Source organism: Triticum urartu, chromosome 3, assembly GCF_003073215.2.
Source record: "Triticum urartu cultivar G1812 chromosome 3, Tu2.1, whole genome shotgun sequence".
In the NCBI taxonomy this organism is placed as follows: Eukaryota; Viridiplantae; Streptophyta; class Magnoliopsida; order Poales; family Poaceae; genus Triticum; species Triticum urartu.
The window spans coordinates 254990361-254999340 of NC_053024.1; the positions used below are offsets into that span (position 1 = coordinate 254990361).

At 43.1% G+C, this 8980-nt stretch overlaps 1 long non-coding RNA gene across 1 annotated transcript; it reads left to right on the forward strand.

Annotated features, from left to right (window-relative positions):
- Positions 1–4217: 4217 nt before the first annotated feature.
- Positions 4218–8077, forward strand: LOC125543769. The gene is made up of 2 exons (XR_007298744.1): positions 4218–6406; positions 6488–8077. It is a non-coding gene; the product is annotated as an uncharacterized LOC125543769 (long non-coding RNA).
- Positions 8078–8980: the final 903 nt, after the last annotated feature.

An 8980-nucleotide genomic window follows, 5' to 3' on the forward strand; every position in this document is an offset into this window, starting at 1 on the left:
GGACTTCAAATTGTAATCCTCAATTTCACACATGTAGCCCCCAAGGGTTGGCTTAAACTGGGAAGTTAAAGCGGGACTTGAACTTGTAGTGCTCAACTTTGCACATGTAGCCCCGAAGGGTCGGCATAAACTGGGAAGTTAAGCTAGGATTTATCACCATATTTATGAACAAATCCAAATATGTAGCCCCCATGAACCGGCTATAGTTGTAGAAATTTAGCCGGGTCATCATAGAGTTGTCTTCAGAAAGAGCAATGTACATTAGCCCCCAAGTTCCTAGTAAAATACTTGTATTATGCTTGGGACTTTAAATAATTTATTATCATAACCACATTCTGCTGCTCAACCTCCTTATCTGGCAGGCTTAATTAAACATGAAAGAATCTCAAGTGGTGGATCTGCTGCAGAACATCCAAACCCAGCAATCTGAAACTTCCAAGGCAAAATCAGAGCTGAGGACCACATTGGAGGACATTGAGAAGCTGAAGAAGGCTTTTAGCACGTAGAGAAATGGTTGGAGCATTGAAAAGGCGGCTCTGTTAAAATGAGCGGAAGATGCTGAAGCTGCTCTTAAGCCGGTGACTGATGAGTTATCTGGCTTCAAGTAACATTGTACTTCAACCTTTCACCACCAATGTGTAACAAATCAGTTGCCGGTTTATCAATATCTTTGCTAATGCAGGCCCTAGGATTTCCCACCTTGGCTCAGACATGCACATGAAGCTGAAAGCCGCCTACACTCTTATGGAACAATTATACACCAGCGCGCAACGAGCTATAGCTACCATCTCTTATACCAAACAGCCACCTTCTCTTATCAGAGAAACACTGGACAAGCTGTCAGTTGTACCCCAAAGGGTAGAAGAGATAAAACGGCTAGCCGCCAGAGCTGGCGTCATCACTGCCCTGAGCCGGGCCAAGGCATGGCAAGCAGAGCTTGACCTAGAGGATTTGGCTACTGGCTGCCCAAGCTTAAAAGAAGATGGGTCTCCCTTCACTACCGAGGACTTCACCAAAATTGTAAGGGAGATGCGACCTTTTGGCAAGAAAGCTGGCTGAGGAATCTGAACTTTCCATGTATCAGGCGGCTTATACGATTTAAAATGAAAAACTGAAAGCGCCGGTTTATCCCGTGATGGATCTTATTCCTCCAACACGTAAGCACACTTTCGCTCTTGATATTGATCCATCCATGCTCATAGATGACGAGCCTGTATTCAAAGCCGTAACTTGCGTGAATTGGACATCACCTGATTTCCAGCCAGTGGAGGAAGTGGAAGAACCGGTGCTGGATAAACCAGAAGCTTCAACCCAGCAAGAACAAGGCAACTGAGCCATAAGGTGGCTCCGAGACTGCCTCCCGGCTCTTCTTGAGAAAACAGTTAATCATTTGGGCTTGGGAAGCCATGTAATAGGGTAGTAAAAACAATGATCTGCATGCCATCGTGCATGTTTATTTGCACAATACTTTGAATCGCCGAACTGATGTTGAAGATCTGCTGCTTATGCTCATAAATGTTTATCAATCACGCAGATCATATTGTCATAATCTCTGTACACAAGAAAATAGTATGTGCCCTGGCGGGTCATGCCAGGGCGCGCCATGATGTCCCATATAAAATTTGCTGGTGACTATAAAGTCCATAACCAGGGCGGGTTATCAAAACCGCGTACATTCACATAACAAGTAAATAACATAGCTCCAAACGAGATTTGTTCATACTACCGGCTTACAACGCCATATGTAGAAAGGGTAAGAGCACAAAAAACTTAAAAGGCAGAACTCAAAGTGCACAGTCACATCATACTGGCGACTTATCGTCCAAAGCTAGACCGGGTTATCAAACCTCCGGATACACTCAAATATGAGCCATAAGGATTAAGGCTACATGACCTGAATCGTTTTAAACCATATGTCAACATGGTACAAAAATTTGAATCCAAACAATGTTCAAATGAAATAACAAATCAAAAAAACAAGGCTTTCATAGGCTGCCAAACCTTAATATCAAGTGTTGTTCAAGTGCCGCACAGCCACCGAGTTAATTCTTTATTCAAACCTGTAAGTCGGGCCTCACATGACCAACCGCCATTTTAATTTTGACAAGTTCAGAGTCTTTATAAGATTGACTATCAAGAGTACGGCGGGTCATTCCAGGATTACATGGGCGGAGTGGTAGACATACAAAGGCAGGATAACCTGGAGTTTTGGTGAATACACCTAGCGTCCAAGCCGATCAAAATGGTAAATATAGCTATGTTCATTGACCAGGAAGCCCCCAAGTGACCTATAGTAAGCCATCAAGGCAGGTTACCTATGTTTGAACTGTACATTGTAGCAAGTTCTCTTTGGTAACCTTTCAACTTGGGTAGAAAGCCCCCAAGTCGTTTGCAACAAGGTGTATAAGCCGGATCAAAGGGTAGTCATAACTATGCTTAATGATCAGGAAGCCCCCATGTTATTTGTAACAAGGCGTGCAAGCCAGATCAAGAGGGTAGTCACAACTATGCTCAAGGAGCAGGAAGCCCTCAGGTGATCTTATGAATTAACAATAAAGACTCAGATACTCAGAAATGAAACGGCAGAGGCCCTGAATTATCAGGGATGCCGACTTTATCTTTCCCTAATAATAAAGCGGCTATTGCTTCTGCCTGCCTGCTCATCATCGTCAATTTAACGTATATTATTATTTTCGAGGTGGTACTAAAATTGTCCAACACAAAATAATTCGGCTATTACAACGCATCATTGTCTGGGCTTGGGCAGCGTCTGCTAATGGGCCTTTAGAAAGAGGTAAATACACCAGAGGTCTTAGAACTTGCACGCGGCGGTCACTTTGGTGCACAAAGTTGCAAAATACGTGTTTGGGGTCATTAAACTTGTGAGACTGTTCAAATACAGTCACACTCTCTGTACGCGAGCGTATCCGTCGATGCCAGCATGGCATGGGCCTGCTGTCAATGACACATGGATGCATTTTTGCACAAAACCCCTTCTTCTTCTTCTTCTATGCAAAATAAAAAATCAACAATCGATGGGACGAAAAGTTTAACTGCCAGATCTCGAACCCCGACCTAATGCTAGTACAATACAGGTCACACAAACTACGCCACACATCTGTAGACAGCTATTAAGAGTAACTAAGATTAATGTACAAAAACGGAAGCGCTCATGGAACAGAAATGGGCTGTGGTCCGGCGACCCATTTTGCACTTGTTTATTTTTCAGAAATTTGTAGATAGTATGCAAATTATAATGCCACTAATAAGATAATTTCAAATAATTTTCATGTATTATTCTAAAATAATACTTATGAATTATAAAAATGTTTGCATAATAATAACACAAATAGTTTTTAAATATTCATAATAACACCTATTCGTTTTATTTGAGAAATTCGTGGATCAGAAAAAATTGTTCATGTATTATTTTCAAATAATATTGTTTGTGCAATTCAAAATATGTAAATGCGTTAAAAAAACTACATGGCATTTATAAAAATGTTTAAACACTGTGAAAAATATTCATGTAAATTAAGAAATGTACATTGCATTTAAAAAATGTTGACACATTTCAAAAAAAATTGTGAGTTTTACACAATGTACAATTATGCTCGCATGGTTCAAAAAACTGTTCGCGTAATTTTTCTATTGCATGAACATATTTTGAACTACACGAACATTTTTTACAATGTTTAAATTTTTTTTAAAATGGCACATATTTATAGAGAACAAGAGTGATAAAAACATATACATTGTCTATCTCTAAATTACATCACATGTCGCAGTTGCTTGGTGGTTGGCTTATGCGCGAGTGAATCTCCATGTCACAGGTTCGAACCCATCGGTTGCACTTTGCATTCTTATTATTAGAAGACATAAATTTCTTCATTATCACTTTTTGGGTCCACCCGGATAGGATATACAGTATAATATAGTAGTGCAAAGTAAACACATGATACTGTTGGAGTGGTGGTTGTTCAATCGTGCCACTTAGCAGTACGTCCAAGTATGGAACCCCGCCGCCCCACTATTTTTCTTATTTTAGGGGTTCCTATGTAAATAAAAAAAGAACTGCGGGCTTTTCTACAAATCTATCATACAAGAGCAATTACGGTGGCTGACAGGGGGCCCGTGCCATACTGGCGTCTACGGATACGCATGCATACGGTGAGAGTGACTGTATTTGAACGGCCTCGTAAGTTTAGTGACCACAAAGACGTATTTTACAACTTTATGCACCAAAGTAACCGCCGCACGCAAGTTCTAAGACCTCTGGTGTATTTACCTCCTTTAGAAACATCCTCTCCCCCCTTCTGCCTTTTTTCTATTACACCCGAGCAAAGAGCAAGCTCTCAAAAATAAAAACGAAAACACCCGAGCAAGGAGCAATGACACAAGCACTTCTCTCGAACAGAAAAGAAAAAGGCCGAGAACAGGAGCTAGGGTTTGAATCACCATCTCTCCGGCCTACCCGCCGGTGCTCCGGTCACGCCTCTGCTCCTCTTCCCCCCTCTTCTCTTGCCCCCTTATCCTCCACCCTATTTTTCGACTGTTAGGCGCCACGAAGCCAGCCATCACTCCAGGACCTCGTCTTCGTCTGCATGGCGAGAAAAAAGGGCGACGGCGGAAAATATCTCCGGTTCCTTGGAGATGTCGGCGATATCCCAGGCGATCCGGGCCTGCGCGGTCGAGTCTGGGGCGTCGACGACGAGCCTGGTGTCCATGGATGCGATGAGGGCGGGAGGGGCGTGGGCCAAGGGGCCACCCGCGGCGGAGCGCGGTGCCGGGCGCGGCGGCAAGGGGGGCCGTGGAGGACGGGGCGCGCGTGCAGTCGGTGTTCATCAGCTGCCCCGGGGTGGGCAAGGCCACCTATGCCAGCTGCCTTTTGCGGCTCCACGGCATGGCCCACATCACCACTGGCGCTCTCATCCAAAGGGCCCCCTCCAAGCGCGCCGCCACCATCTGCCCCGCCTACCGCGCGCCGCCGGCCAACCCCCCACCGTTGAGCGCCGCCACCGCCTACCCTCCTCCCATCGGGATCCCCTTGGATCCAAAAATCCATCCACCCAGTCCTCGCCGCGATTTCCAAATTGAACCTACCGTCATCCGGCGTACTGGCAGGGTGTGGGGAGAGATCCAGATGGCGACGCCGGACTAGAGGTCGGAGGCAGCGAGGTCCGACAGAGAAGGGCGAGGTGCGGCAGAGGAGGCGACGGGTGGGCTGATGTTAGCGACAAATAGCGGCTGGGTCGGGCACTCAGTGAGGCAGATGCACGGGGGCATAGCTGCGCAGGGAAGCTGCAACCGCCGAGAAAACCCGTCAGCACGCCAATGGCCGCGGGCCACAGATGCGGCGGCCTTGACATCTCATGGATGACGCACATCGGCGTGCTGCTTGAGCGTGAGGGCAAGGAAAGCATCGAGCAGGCGGTCATCCGGCAGGCGGCGTCACAGAGCCTCGTGGAGCATGCAGAGGAGGAGATCCATCTCAAACCCTTACCATGAGTAGACTGCCGAAATTCTTCATAGAGGCCTCCACTGACTGACAGAGGTATGCCATCTCTCTGCTCTGCATCCCTAAACTGAAATATCTGCAGATTTAGCAAATGTTTGTCTCGAGGTCTGCATGAGACCATGAGCCTTTACAGTTCCAGAGCTTAATTGTTTTTGCTCTATGGACATTGCAAGATGCCGAGGCCTTATACTTAGGAAGCAATTTAAGACAGTCCCACACCATTCTGCTTTGCACAGGCAGGTGATTTTGATAATATAGTTCCCATGTGAGTTTCATTTAAGGTTGTTCAATTTGGCACTCATTTTGGATATGAAGGTGAATAACTCCTAGGCGTCAAGAATCCTTAGGTTTGCACACCATACGCCATGCTGGAAAGGAAGGATTATGCTTTGTCAAGTCTCCCCCTCTTCATAATCATTGCCTTCTTTGTTTGTCAATTTTCTCATTGATTTATTTTTATACCATAAGGGAACATAGATGAGAAGTAGAGAATGAGGTCATGGCTGTATATACCATCTGTAGTTTTTCTTATGTGGCGTAGAAACCGAGCATAGCTCTGAACCGTAAGCTGGCTCAACACTCTATCTTCCATGTTTCAGGGTATCATTAGTTTAATGCCAGGCTAAGGCTTTTTTCCAAAAATAATTCAAGGAAAACCAATGCCAAAGGTCATGCGTCCTCGTGGACCTAGGTCCACCTAAACATAACTTAATGGGACAAGGTTCAGATTAAATAATTTTAGAAAGTTTCACACTTGATGCAAAATATTATAGTTTAGTGTTCACGTTGGACCAAGATTTAATAGTAGAGATTGCTTGGATTAAGTGGGGGTGAAGATGTTCTTGCTGTCTATATCTGGAATAAAAACCTGATGAAGATCCTTCCGAGGTAAGGTTCTCTTTGACTGTTCGTTCTTTGAACTCTTTTCCCGTCTCCTTATATTCATGACTTAGTTCTATTTTTGTGTAGGCGTTTCAAATGTGCCTCTTCTCGCACTGAATAGGGCCATCAACGGAGCAGTCAAAGAAGCAACACTGCAGTAGCAAAAACAATGATACGTGGCACTCTCCCAGTGTCCGCGCCCAGTATAATGTCAAAATAGTAGTTGCTTCTTGTTCTTCAGAAAGTAAATTTAAACATCTGTTGTAAGATTCCAGTACAAGCAAGATTTTTATGTGAGATAGTAGCCGTGTTATATTTACAAAATAAGGTTCTTTACTCCTAAGTCTAATGTTTTGTGCCTCACGTCTGAATTCAGGTCAAGGCAACCGCTGCTAGCTGCTCTGCCACAAGTACGAAAACAAACGTAGTTCTTTGCCTAAAAGGTGAAAACAATTGTACTAAGCACCAACACAATCACGTTTAGGTAGGGGTGAAGCCAGTTTGATTAGTGTGGTATTGCCGAAAACAATAGTACCAAGCACTAACACAATCACCTGAGTATATCACATGGGTATAGCACTGATTACTATTTGATTACCATTATACAGATTTTGAAGGTAAGACATTCAAAGTCGGGCTGTAAACGCGCTGGGGTTGTTTCTTATCATCAATGGGGACTACATGTTTTGAACGGACCATTTTTATACCATATCTAATAGTTCTGATAACAAATAGACACTGCTTTACTTTTAATTTTTTTGTATGGGTGTGTCGTTTTATTAATTTAGGAAATTGGAAGTGATATGTTGGTTTTACAGTTGTGACACAGTTAAAGTTGTACTTGCTAATGATACCAGGTGGCATTTTGAGAATGTGTCATTTTCTTGAAATAATCACCATTGTTTTCTCACTTTGTCTTTATCTTAAAAGATGGAGCACATATTGGCATACACTAGAACATTGTAACAGGCTTGACGATCAAAACATCTGTTGTCGGCTTGTTCATCTTGTATTTGCTAAAACCAGATGCACATTGAGTTTATATAAAAAGAATTGTACCCCAATCTGCTTCTCCTGTTCATTGTATCCACAGATTTTGTAAATCAGCGTATCGTATGCTTCTCATGTCCAGATTCAGTGGTTCACTTCATTTTTGCCAGGTGTGTATAGCTGACTGCTATTTGATTGCCCCGTTGACATGATAGATGAGGCAAGGGCCAAGGAGAGGAGAACTGAGGACCAGAAAGCATAGGAACAGATTTTGCTGCATTAGCCAAGGATAAAAAAAGAAAAGAGGGGAAAAGAAGCGGAGGATAAAGATTTGGCCAATGATCCGATATGTCTTCACTTCAAGGGTAACCTTGTACTTAGTCCTAAGATCGTAGGTTGATGTTTGGATTGAGAATTATTGCCTGGTTAAGGCAACTGCTAATTAGAATATGAATATAAAGGTTTTAAAATCAAAATTGTGTATAAACACTTTAGAATTTGATATAGTAGTAAATGCAAAGTTGTAGAGCATCTGAAGGAGGCTATAGTTTGTACTCCCCCCGTCTCACAATGTAAGACTTTTTTGCAAACAAGGCAGTAGACAGTAGTACTGAATGTTGATTTCTCTTTACATAAATGTAAGTGCATGATTAGTTTTGAGAAATAGTTTTATGCATTATTTTGATATATCTGCGTCTCTCCTGGTCTGATTGTAGTAGAAAAAAATTAGTTGGTGTGGGTTCCCTATATTTTAGTGCTAATAACTACAATCTATATCGCGTGGTAACAACATATGTTAGTCAGCTGGGTGCCCATATATATGCATAACTAATGGAGCTTTTACACTGAATTATTGCGATGAGCATAACAATGAACTGAGAAAGAGAAAGGAAGCGAAACCGCGATTCCATGATTTTGAAAGAAATGGAACGAAACACCATGCTCGGACATGGCAAGGACGAGATGCCGGCTGCTCAGATAGTGAGGCGAAGACGTTGAAGGAGTAATGAATGCAGACACGGCAAGGACGAGAAGCAGGGCAAGGACGATGTTGGGCCACTAGGACACAACGACGTGTTCAGGCAATCCTGCACGGCGGAGTTGTAGGTGGACATGGCGGTGAAGATTTTTTTTGTGAGGGACGAGGAGGTGGACATGTTGATGCAGTACTATACTATACGCCGGATTTCGTAGGCTGTTGTGGCATTGACCCACCATCAACCCATGTACAAACTGTGGTTTGCTGCCTAAACACGCATGTACATTAATGGCCTAGATACAACTTCTAATCATCTGCTTCTCCAATTAATTTTCTCATTCACCCAAAGCGTTCCTTTTCTTATTTTGCTTAAAAGTTCTTAATTAGAAAATAGTACATCAAACCACAAAAAAAGTACATAAGGATGGTCTCCCTTAGTTAATTAAAAATAGACAATTAGCTGCCTAGAATCATCTTATGTGCATATATCGGTTGGTTGTGCCATCATAAGCATTTCTCTAACCAAACAAAAATCCAAAGTACCAATGTGCATTCTGTGTGAAGAATTTTTACATCCCTATTTCCTGTGTATATACATAAAACAAATGGCT